We start from the raw sequence: 13,182 nt of genomic DNA, 5'->3' as shown, positions 1-13,182 counted from the left end.
TAGTAGTACTTATCTGTTATCTACTGTGTAACCTGTGCTTGAATGGCTGCCCCCATAGCTACACAGCAGCTTGTTTATATAAACTATGGTAGTACTTATCTGTTATCTACTGTGTATCCTGTGCTTGATTGGCTGCCCCCATTGTTACACAGCAGCGTGTTTAAATAAACTATAGTAGTACTTATCTGTTATCTACTGTGTATCCTGTGCTTGAATGGCTGCCCCCATGGCTACACAGCAGCTTGTTTATATAAACTATAGTAGTACTTATCGGTTATCTACTGTGTATCCTGTGCTTGAATGGCTGCCCCCATGGCTACACAGCAGCTTGTTTATATAAACTATAGTAATGCTTATCTGTTATCTACTGTGTATCCTGTGCTTGAATGGCTGCCCCCATGGCTACACAGCAGCTTGTTTATATAAACTATAGTAGTACTTATCTGTTATCTACTGTGTATCCTGTGCTTGATTGGCTGCCCCCATTGTTACACAGCAGCGTGTTTAAATAAACTATAGTAGTACTTATCTGTTATCTACTGTGTATCCTGTGCTTGAATGGCTGCCCCCATAGCTACACAGCAGCTTGTTTATATAAACTATAGTAGTACTTATCTGTTATCTACTGTGTATCCTGTGCTTGAATGGCTGCCCCCATGGCTACACAGCAGCGTGTTTAAATAAACTATAGTAGTACTTATCTGTTATCTACTGTGTATCCTGTGCTTGAATGGCTGCCCCCATAGCTACACAGCAGCTTGTTTATATAAACTATAGTAGTACTTATCTGTTATCTACTGTGTATCCTGTGCTTGAATGGCTGCCCCCATGGCTACACAGCAGCTTGTTTATATAAACCATAGTAGTACTTATCTGTTATCTACTGTGTATCCTGTGCTTGAATGGCTGCCCCCATGGCTACACAGCAGCTTGTTTATATAAACTATAGTAGTACTTATCTGTTATCTACTGTGTATCCTGTGCTTGAATGACTGCCCCCATGGCTACACAGTAGCGAAGAAATTGCCAATAAAAGCGATATTATCAAAATAAATGGGGCCCCAGGTTGGACAGTTCCACTGTATAGAAATATCTTCCCTTTGCTTCTCCTGTAAATCCTTGGATTGAATTTCACAGTGCCTCCAGAGTCTGCATTCTGTTGCCATGGAAACCGGTGGCTGAGGGCCTGCAGGAAAAAAGTTTTTTCTGGGGGGGGGGGGGAGCGAGAGGAATATGGTCCCCCGCTGGGAAGTGACTGACTCGCTCCTTTATTTATTTCTTTGTTCATTCACCAGTTGAATTTATTCTTTAAGGCTGTATTCATTCTGTAATGGGTTATCTATGGACTTGGCAATTATACAGCAAGCTCCTAGTGAACCGCAATTCCCAGAATCGGATAAATAAGATTAGGAAAATGAAACAGCATCTTATCTGTTATCTTCTGCATCCACTGGGCTCAGTCAGATGCTGGGGATTCTGCATCCAGGAGAGTTTCTTGTTTTCTTTCTGTTTTGTCTTTATTTTGTTTTTGGAGTTTTTTGGAAGATCTCAATTGGGTTAAAGGGGAACTCCGGCTTCCAAACCAAAATTTGATAAAGAGTCCCACATAAAACAGAAATCCCTAATATACCCATCACAGTTACCTGTTTCTTCAAAAAGTATAAATAAATGCCATTTTCTATGCTGAAATCCTTGTCTTCTCTTTCTGCATCATTTGAAATCCTGGCAGGGAAGGAGGGACTAAACACTGATGTTACAAATTGTAACAACTTCTCCACAGCTACAGACAGCATGCAGGAACTACATAACCCACAATGCATTGCACTGGGACGTTCCTTTCCTTAGTGAAATCACATGTGCAGGGAATTGTGGGGTTTGGAGGATGCAGGCTGAGGACAGATGGCTGTTGATACAAAGTAACAGTAGTCAGACAGCTCAGCAAAGTAGTCAGACAGATCAGCAGGAGAACAGGGGGCTAGGATTAGGGAACTGTCAGACAGGGCTGCTCCTGTAATGAGGCAAGGTGAGAAGGGAGTGGGAGACGGGGGCGACATCTGGGCTACTGCCTCAGGTGGCAGTAGCCCCAGAATCGGCACAGCTACCAGAAACCATTAAAAACCATGAAAATAATGCATATTGTTTAATTGATGTACGGTATATTGCAAAGTTGCTTGAAATTATGTTTACTTTTCAAAAAGCTTAAAGTGATACTGACATTAGAAAACTACTTTTTAAAATATGAATGCACATTAAAAGTTAGCTATAGGTCATATTGATGTGGAATTCCCCTTTAACCTTTACAAATCAGCCGGCCATAATCCAAATAGTTCCAAGATGAGGTGGTGAGTGGAATCACCAGGAATATTTTAATAGAACCCACTAACCACTCTCCTCTTTATTCTTTATCTTCTTATTTTTTGATATCATCCATGGTCTAAACCCCCTTTTTATTTCCAGCTGTTTGTTCCAGCTGTGTTTCTTTTTCTGGCTGTTCAGTGCATAGAAAAGCGGGACTTTCCAGTACAAATGAGGGACTGCAGGTTGAGCTGTCAAAAAAGGGACTGTCCCTCCGAAAAAGGGACAGTTGGGAGGTATGCCCTACTCCACTCCATCCAACCCTACACTTAATTACTGTACCCTATTCCACTCCGTCCAACCCTAATCTAATCGACTGTACCCTGTTCTACTCTACCCGATCCTACTCGAATGTACCCTATTCTAATCTACTGTACCCTACTTTACTCTCTACACTGTATTTAACTCTATCCCATGCTTCAGTATTTTACTGTACTTAACCCTTCTCTACCCCACTCTTCTGTACCCTACTCTACTCTGCTCTACTCACTCTACTCTACTCTTCCCCACTCTACTCTAGCCTACTTTACTCAACCTACTCTTCTGTACCCTACTCTACTCTACTCAACCCTAACATACTCAAGCTTACACTACTATACTCTATTTTACCCTGCTCTACTCTTTCCTTCTTGATCTCCTTTCCATTTGTCTCTATTTTCCTCCTTTCCCTTATCTCTTCCTTTAGTCTCTTCATTCTCTTTCTCTTTCCAACCACTTTCCTCTCTACTCACCCAATTTTACTCCACTGTAAGTCTCCCTACACAAATTCCACCATCTTAGACTTTTCTGTCCCATTAGGGCTATTTAGAATGTATGCTTCTACCTGCACACAGGTTTGGACTGGCTAATGGACAGCAGCCCTTTTGGGCCCCAGCTGATGACAGTTCTCAGTAGCCCATTGTTATTTCCATCATAGACATTTATATAACACATTGACCCTGCATGTTAGGTGAGTCCAACACTGCTTGCATAAGTTCTTCCGCAAAAGAGCAGTCCTAGAAGTCCCTATTGTACAGCTTGCTTGCATTCTTATTGGGTATTTGATGGTGGCCATGCTTAGGAGCACATCCTACTGTTACTGGCCATGCATTACACTGTACAGAGTGTACCTCACCAATTGTTCTTATGTAAATAGGACATGCCACATCATAGTCATCTAAAGGAAAGGAGTTATTTGAAATGTAAATGCAGTTTTGGGCAGATCTGGAGGATGTCTGGGCATAACCAGACATGACTAAGGCAGTATAATATCCCTTTTATTTCTAACAGTTATGTAAGAGCCTGACCCCTGCAAGGCCTGACCCTCCCATTCCCCGCCATGTGCAGTTTAAACCCCAGAGCTGTGTGTTCCTGACTCTGCAGTCTCAAAGCTCAGCAGTCTCTTGTGCAAGTCACTGACACTCTCTCTCTGCCTGGCAATAAAAGAGATTCGCTGTACATGGAGGAGACTCGCTGTGCCTAAAATCTGTTTGTACAGTACTGCGTGTGCCTTCTAAATATGCATTAGCACAAGCACAATGAGATTAGTTTTAGTGAATAATATATCATCTGGGACTTTTTCTTCTTAAACAAAGAGCCTTCAGCTTTCTCTAGTATCCAGGTTAAACGTTTGGATGAAGACGGTGATGACATATAAACCTGATTTTTTTTGCCAAGGGACATCTCCCTCTTATACTGTTGCTGGGGCAGCCGCCTTATAATGCTGCAAATTAAATATTTATATTTTACTGTATTTCTATAGTTCCAGCAATGCTAAATGCAAACACTTGATTTTTCTCTGGATTCACAGTAAAAAAAATTAAAATAGCAAATTTCTTTTTTTTTCTGTGATGGATTTCTTGGCAGGTTTTAGGTGATTCGTAAAGGGGTGGTTCACCTTCAAGTTAACTTTTAGTCTGTTATAGGATGGCTAATTCTAACCAACTTTTCAATTGGCCTTCTTTTTTTATAGGTTTTGAATTACTTGCCTTTTTCTACTGATTCTTGCCAGCTTTTAAACGGGGGCCCAAATACAAAATAACTGTTCTGTAAGGCTACATATTTATTGGTATCCCTACTTTTTATTTTTTTATTATATTTCTGTTTAGTCCATCTCCTGTTTATATTCCAGTCTCTTATACAAGTCAATGCATGGTTGTTAAGGTAATTTGGACCCTGGCAACCAGATGGCTGAAATTGCATACTGGAGAGCTGCTGAATAAAAAGCTAAATAACTCAAATACCACCAATAATAAAAAATGAAAACCAATTGCAAATTGTCTCAGAATATCACTCTCTACATCATACTAACAGTTAATTTAAAGGTGAACAACCCCTTTAATCTTTTTTTTTTTTTTTTATTATTATTATTATTAATTTCAAGCTCAAAAAATGCAACAATACATTTTTACGCCCAAGGCCTGATGTGAAGCCATCCTATCAGAAACAAGTTTTTGCCAATGCCTCATACGCATTTAAAAATATTAGCAATGTGCCTTTAAAGTTGCTTTTTGCTGCTTCCATAAATATTTTGCCCAAAATCTTGCTAGGCCCTCCTACCCATTCCACTTCTAACTGGCAGCAAGCTCTGGGGCCCAGCACTTTAGGATGCCAGCCAATCAGCAACATGATTTACTTAAGGAGGAATTGCAGTTTATTTTTCCCTGGGTGAAGGTTGTTATTGGCTTTCCACATTCTACTGTGCTTCTAGGGGAGGACAGCCCGCTTATTTGTTACTCTGACTGATCTATGGTGAGGGACTGCTATAAAGTGTCTTTTTTTTTTTTTTTTTTTGAAGGGAAAACAAAATATAATCCTAAACAACTTCAATGAATTAAAAGTTATTTGTAAATACAATTACTGCTGAACTCAGTAACTACATCTACTTTCTGTGCACAGTGCTGTATTTCTCTCCTGGGCGCCCCGAGGCCTCTGGGTCCTAGCATCCGATAACAGTACCCACCTTTCCCCCTCCTCACGTGAGTGTGCGTCCTAGCGCTGGGGAACCATGCATTCCCCATTACATTTTTCGTCACTGTCGCGCTGTCGGCTTGTGCGCATGGCGACGTGCGGGCATGAGCTCCTCCATACGCGTCTGGAGGCGCATCGGAGTAGGGGGCCGGAGGGGGCCCTGGACAGCAGCCCCAGTGGGCTCCGGGGCCCCCAGTCCGACCCTGGGCATGCCGCCCCTAAAATTTCGCCGCCCTATGCCCGGGCCTTTGTGGCCTCACCACAAATCCGGGCCTGTCTGTGCACTGCTGATTCTGACTCCTAAAACTATGTAGCAGAAGCCAGCATGACAGACCTTGAGGTTGGAGAATAGACCTTCGGCTACATTGTTTCAAGCGTCAGAAGGAGAGCACAGAGAGTGATAATATTCCGAATATTACTTTCAATAGCAAATATATATATATATATTACTTTAAATAGTTTTGAAGTGAACTGATATTGAAAAGTTGCTTCAAATTATGCAAAAACTAGTTGGCCAGTTGGGCATCCCCTTAGGCTACTTCATGTTGTGAATTGCCTCACCGTTATTTACAGCAGGGGTCCCCAACTGCTGGGGGACAGTCCTGAACTGGGCCGCCAAGCCTAGCCCACAATTAAAGCCGGCGCGCCCAATTGGACGCCGGAACGTCTGAATTGGACGCGCAGTTACTGCTGCCCCCGAACCCCTTCTCGACCCCCCCACCCTGGTCTTTGCAAAAATATGTTTCCTTTACACCGGTCCATGATGTCAAAGCCATGGAAACCCAGACAGATGGGGTTAAATAGAGTAGCTTCGCATTAGGAATCACCTGTCGGTATCGGCATTCGATGGCTCCCATTAAGGCTGTCACATCAGACAATTACCGGAACAATTTGGCTGAGTGGAATTAATAGCAAATATCATAATCGGCAGCAGACTGATGAAAGGAGCGGGGATAAAATACGAGTTTTATGGGCAGCTTAACAGTGACAGAGCAGAAAAGGATATTACTTTATTCCTGTGCTAAATCAGAGGTCAATTGGATGGGGGGGGGAATAAATGAGGAATTACTTCCCATTCATTTTTAATGTGTTAGTGCGCCTTTAAGTTAACCTTTAGTATTCTGAGATATTCTGAGACGATTTGCAACTGGTTTTCTTTTTTTAATATTTGTGGTTTTTGACTTATTTAGCTTTTTATTCAGCATCTCTCCAGTTTGCAATGTCAGCAATCGGGTTGCTAGGGTCCAAATTCCCCTAGCAACCATGCATTGATTTGAATAAGATACTGGAATATGAATAGGAGAGGCCTGAATAGAAAGATGAGTAATAAAAAGTAGCAATAACAATAAATGTGTAGCCATACTGAACATTTGTTTTTAGATGGGGTCAGTGACCCCCATTTGAAGCTGGAAACAGTCAGTAGAAGAAGGCAAATAATTCAAAAACTATAAAAAATGAAGACAATTGAAAAGTTGCTTAACATAGGCCATTCTATAACATACTAAAGGTTAACTTAAAGGTGAACCACCCCTTTCAAGTGATACTGTCATGGGAATTTTTTTTTTTCAAAAGCATCAGTTAATAGTGCTGCTCCAGCGGAATTCTGCACTGCAATCCATTTCTCAAAAGAGCAAACTGATTTTTTTAAATTTAATGTTGAAATCTGACATGGGGCTAAACATATTGTCAGTTTCCCAGCTGCCCCGAGTCATGTGACCTGCGCTCTGATAAACTTCATTTACTCTTTACTTCTGTACTACAAGTTGGAGTGATATCAGCCCTTACCTTTTTTCCCCAGCAGCCTAACAACAGAACAATGGGAAGGTAACCAGATAGCAGCTCCCTAACACAAGATAACAGCTGCCTGGTAGATCTAAGAACAGCACTCAATAGTAAAATCCAGGTCCCACTGAGACACATTCAGTTACATTGAGTAGGAGAAACAACAGCCTGCCAGAAAGCAGTTCCATCCTAAAGTGCTGGCTCTTTCTGAAAGCACATGACCAGGCAAAATGACCTGAGATGCACCTACACACCAATATTACAACTAAAAAAATACACTTGCTGGTTCAGGAATCAGATTCTATATTGTAGAGTGAATTATTTGCAGTGTAAACAATGTCATTTAGAAATAAAAATACATCATGATAGAATCGCTTTAAGTTTCCTTTTACTACAATGTAGAAAGCGATATTCTGAGACAAGTTGCAATGGTTTTCATTTTTCATTGTTTGTGTTTTTTGAGTTATTTAGCTTTTTATTCAGCAGCTCTGGTCTGTCTATAACACATCATGGGGCATATTTCTCAAAGAGTAAAGTTAGCGGTCACCACAGTCCGCTACAGTGAAATTCCGCCACTCTCCATTCATTTCTATGGGATTTTTTAAAGAGTATTTATCATTGGGTGAAAGTGAAAGTTCATCTTTTGATAAATACTCCTTTCAAAATCCCATAGAAATGAATGGAGAGCGGAGGAATATCACTCTAGTGGACTGGGAGATCTCAAACTTCTCTCTTTGATAAATCTACCCCCATAAGATAGTGTGAAGATGAACGTCTCCATTAAAAATGGGGTATTTGAAGAGAGGAAGAAGAGTGCTTAGGGGCAGGGGGTAACTATAGAGGATGCAGGGGGGCCCATGAGTGTAGGGGGCCCAATTAGGCCCTAATTAATCAGCAATTTTAATATAACTTGGTAGAATAGGCAAACATCAATATTTTGGGGCCCTAAATTGAATTTGCAGTGGGGTAACGTCTATTTATGCCACTGCTTAGGGTTTCTCATGCTAGGGTTGCCATCTGGCCAGTGTGGCTACTGAGACTGCAAATGCTTCTCGTCAGTGTTTTTCCAGTGTATTAACACTGGATGTCATACGATGCAGCCAGAAGCCTCCAGGTATTTACAACTACAACTCCCAGCATCCTGTCTGGGCCCAGCACAGCTGCAAGGCTGCCAGCTTGTTTCTGCTTATGTGCATATGGATTAGCTCCATTATCCCAGTGGAGTCTGGGGATGATTTCCTGTTGGCAGTTAGCAGTTGGCAGTTGGCACTGCAGTGTGTGTGTGTGTGTGTGTGTGTGTGTGTGTGCTTGTGCGGTGTTGGTTCCTAAACAGGTGGGAGGGCTGAGATTGATGAGGCAAAGCTTTGCCTGACCCCGAGATTAAACTCTCCCCAAATGTGAGGGGGGGGAGAAGAAGACTGTGCAGGCAGCTCGCTATGACCTAGATTAGTAGTTGTGAAACCTGTCTTCTGGGATTGTGTCTCGCACACTCACACACACACACAAATAAATCTGCATGGTAATCCCTTTCCTATGGAACTGGAATGTTGCCGTAACCACTGGGTGTTTGCACTGGGGGCTGGGAGAGTTTAAAGAGACAGGCACCAAAGCCAAGCTCACGGGATCACTGATCTTTGTCATCATAATATGTACCATTGGCCATACACTGCCCGGTCCCAGAGCCGGATTTACATAGTGGGTGCCCCTAGGCCCACTGCCGCTTGTCTCCCCTGTCCCCTCCAGGGGGCAGGAGCAATGGGGATTGGCGCATGGGAAATTTAAAAAATGATTGCATCTTCAGCACATCCCCAGTGTTTTTGAACCAAAGTGGGAGTGGTTGGGCTGCATGCCGCCCCCTTAAAATCCTGCCACCCTAGGCCCGGGCCTAGGTGGCCTTTCCACAAATCCGGGCCTGCCCAGTCCTACACAGTATAGAATTGGCCCACGGCAACTTTCCCATTCTTTCATTCATGTGGGCTGCACAAAGAACATTCCTTCTCTACATATTTGTATTTATACACGTGAGTGTGAACTGCCCTACTGGTTGCCTTAGACCAGGGACCCCAACCTTTTGAACCCGTGAGCAACATTCAGAAGTAAAAGGAGCTGGGGAGTAACACATGCATGAAAAATGTTCTTGGGATGCCAAATAAGTGCTGTGATTGGCCATTTGGTAGCCCCTATGTGGATTGTCAACCTACATTGAGGCTCTGTTTGGCAGTGTTCCTGGTTTTTTTGCACCCAAAACTTGCTTCCAAGCCTGGAATTCTAAATAAGCACTTACTTTGAGGCCACTGGGAACAACATCCAAAGGGTTGGAGAGCAACATGTTACTCATTAGCTACTAGTTGGGGATCACTGCCTTAGACAGTACAATATGAGAGCATAGCTGTAGTGTGCCCAGAACATTCCTTCTCTGTATATTTGTATTTATACATATGGTAGGAACAAGCATATTGGTTCCATTAGATGGTACAATATGAGGGCGTAGCTTGTGGTAAGGATTGCCACCTTTTCTGGAAAAACATACCGGCCTTCCTATATATTTATATTTTTTCCCTATTAATAACATTGGGATCAGCCATCATTTTTACTTGCCAGGCCGATAAAATACCGGCCAGGTGGCGAGCCTACTTGTACAATCCTTCTCTCTCTATTTTTTTTTTATACATATGGTTGAACTGGCATACTGGCTCCATTAGATGGTACAATATGAGGGCAATATGTACCCAGAGAATTCCTTCTCCATATATTTATTTTTATATACAGTATATGGCTGGAAATGGCATATTGGCTCCATTACACAGTACAGCATGAGGGTATCGTTTGTAATGTTCCCAGAGCATTCCTTCTCCATATATTTCTTTTTATACATATGGTTGGAATTGGCATATTGGCTCCATTAGACAGTACAGTATGAGGGTATTGTTTGTAGTGTGCCCAGAGCATTCCTTCTTTATATATATTTATTTTTTATACATATGGTTGGAACTGACATATTGGCTCCTGTACCCAGAGCATTCCTTCTCCATATATTTATTTTTATACATATATTCGGAACTGGCATTTTGGCTCCATTAGACACTGCAGTATGAGGGTATAGTTTGTAGTGTGCCCAGAGCATTCCTTCTTTAAATATATTTATTTTTTATACATATGGTTGGAACTGGCATATTGGCTCCTGTACCCAGAGCATTCCTTCTCCATATATTTCTTTTTATATATATATATTTGGAACTGGCATTTTGGCTCCATTAGACAGTACAGTATGAGGGTATAATTTGTAGTGTGCCCAGAGCATTCCTTCTTTATATATATTTATTTTTTATACATATGGTTGGAACTGGCATATTGGCTCCTGTACCCAGAGCATTCCTTCTCCATATATTTCTTTTTATACATATGGTTGGAATTGGCATATTGGCTCCATTAGACAGTATATTATGAGGATATAGTATATTGTGTGCCCAGTATGGGAAGGAGTTGCCATATTGTTTCTCAAGGGATGTTACACCAGGAGGAGCCTATTGAAATGCATGTGGCCAGGGACCAGACCTTTACTATTCACACCAGTCAATGAATTTGCCAGTGGAGAAATGGAAGTAAGAAGGGAATCCCCCCGCCCAGCCTCCTTCCCTCTGTATCCCACTGGCTCACTATGTAATAGCTGTTTGATCTGCTTCTTGGAGCTGGCTGGAGGGATTACAGCCAAGCCAGGTTAAACTTGTCAGGCTCAGCAGGAAGGCTTGCCCTAAAGAGCTGCTTGAACGGCTGCTGCTCTTAGTAGAACAGGCCCTGGGAATGAGAAGCCATCTGCAATGTGTGTGACAAAGGGGCTCTCAGAGTCTGATCCAAAGCAAACAGCTCGGCCCGGGCACAGATCCTCCTGCCATTACAGCTTGGCTCAGTGGGCCACTTCATAAACACTGTGTTTAGCCAACTCAGGGAAGCTGCTCACTGATTGGGGGAGTGGGACATCCTGCCTGTGTTCCAAATTAAGGGGGAAAGTACTGGCTGTGTCTCATTAACCCCTTCCTGGGGCACCAGTATTATCTCTCTCTGCAATGAATGGAACCTTCAGGCTATGATTCACTTCCAACTGTACTCCTGCTCTTGGGATCCCCCTTACACCCTATAAATAATCATTAAAAAAAATGGCACAGAATAGACACTGTATAATTAAATACCCACAAGTAAATGCCAAAATGTTCTGATCCAAATCAGGCAAACCAGGGAACTCTGCGTATCATAATAATATAATGTATTATAAGGGATAATGTACCCCCACTGTAAATGATAAGGATATTAGAAGTCACTGACTGGTTCTGTGACCACATAAAGGCACAAGGCTGCAGGCTGAGTTATACAGGGAACTCTAAGTATGACTCATGTATTATAAGGGATAATGTACCCCCTACTGTAAATGATAAGGATATGAGAAGTCACTAAGGGGTCCTGTGACCATATAAAGGCACAAGGCTGCAGGCTGAGTTATACAGAGAACTCTGAGTATCACTCATGTATTATAAGGGATAATGTACCCCTACTGTAAATGATAAGGATATAAGAAGTCACTGAGGGGTTGTTCTGTGACCATATAAAGGCACAAGGCTGCAGGCTGAGTTATACAGGGAACTCTGAGTATCACTCATGTATTATAAGGGATAATGTACCCCCTACTGTAAATGATAAGGATATTAGAAGTCACTGAGGGGTTGTTCTGTGACCATATAAAGGCACAAGGCTGCAGGCTGAGTTATACAGGGAACTCTGAGTATCACTCATGTATTATAAGGGATAATGTACCCCCTACTGTAAATGATAAGGATATTAGAAGTTACTGAGCTGTTCTGTGACCATATAAAGGCACAAGGCTGCAGGCTGAGTTATACAGGGAACTCTGAGTATCACTCATGTATTATAAGGGATAATGTACCCCCTACTGTAAATGATAAGGATATTAGAAGTCACTGAGGGGTTGTTCTGTGACCATATAAAGGCACAAGGCTGCAGGCTGAGTTATACAGGGAACTCTGAGTATCACTCATGTATTATAAGGGATAATGTACCCCCTACTGTAAGAAGTCAATAAGGTGTTCTATAATGGTGCACAGCTGCAGGATATTAGAAGTCACTACTCATCTATTTACAATCTATCTATTTATCACAAGCTAACTACATACAGGGGGTAAGGAAATGATAGTTTGGTTTATTAGTCAGAGAGCCAACTCAATGTTAAATCATATTATGTCATATTTTTATGCATCTGCAGGAGTTTTCTATATGACACTGATTAGTCTAGTAGACAATGTAGCTGCAGAGTTTTATTATAGTGATAGCAATTATCTTAAGAATTAGACCTCCCTGTTCTTATGAAAACACACATTTCTATCTGCCCTGTAAATAACTGGCCTAGCGAGTGTAGCAAATGGAATAGCTGTACAGCTGTAATTAGTTTATAATAATGGGTGTCGGTTGCATTTACTTTCCTATTCTATAAGCTGCACATTGGTGGCACCACTCGGGCCCCTCATTAAAGTGCTGTGCTCGTCATTCCATGAAAGTGTCAGTTACCAGCGATGAGCTTTGCAGGCTGAGACGTAGCTAAGGCCCATTCATCTCTTAGGGCCCCCCACGATATTTCTCCTGGGATTCCCCAGCTGTTCCCCTTCACTGACCCAGCTGACAGTTTGAGCAGCACCTGTTCAGGGAAGGAGGAGAGAAAGGCATCTCAGGGCTCTGCAAATTGGTTCTTTATTATCCCTTGGGCCACACTGGATGCCTGCAATCTTGAAAGGGTTTTGTTTTTGTTTGTTTGTTGCTTGAGACGGTGAAGAATAATGTATGTGCCTGTCAGCTTGTGTAACATGCGCCTTCCTTTCAAATGGGTCTCTTGGTTATTCCCTGTGTGCAGAACACAGGCTGCAGCGTAGATCAAATGAGTGCACAATATATATATATATATATATATATATATATATATATATATATATATATATATATATATATATACACTAAAATAAAGTTTGCTCCCAAGTAAATAAGGGATACAGTGTATACAATGAGAAAAACCTTTTTGTTTCCTTTTCTTTCTGT

The 13,182-nt window shown here is 41.9% G+C and overlaps 1 protein-coding gene across 1 annotated transcript in view; it reads left to right on the top strand.

Moving 5' to 3' along the window:
* bcl9.L (BCL9 transcription coactivator L homeolog) overlaps positions 1–13,182 on the top strand; it is a 165,842-nt gene that overhangs the window by 33,178 nt on the left and 119,482 nt on the right. The gene's annotated exons all lie outside the window — the stretch shown is intronic.

The sequence above is a fragment of the Xenopus laevis genome, chromosome 2L (genome assembly GCF_017654675.1).
Source record: "Xenopus laevis strain J_2021 chromosome 2L, Xenopus_laevis_v10.1, whole genome shotgun sequence".
Lineage (NCBI taxonomy): Eukaryota > Metazoa > Chordata > Amphibia > Anura > Pipidae > Xenopus > Xenopus laevis.
This window is presented reverse-complemented; position numbering and strand designations above follow the sequence as displayed.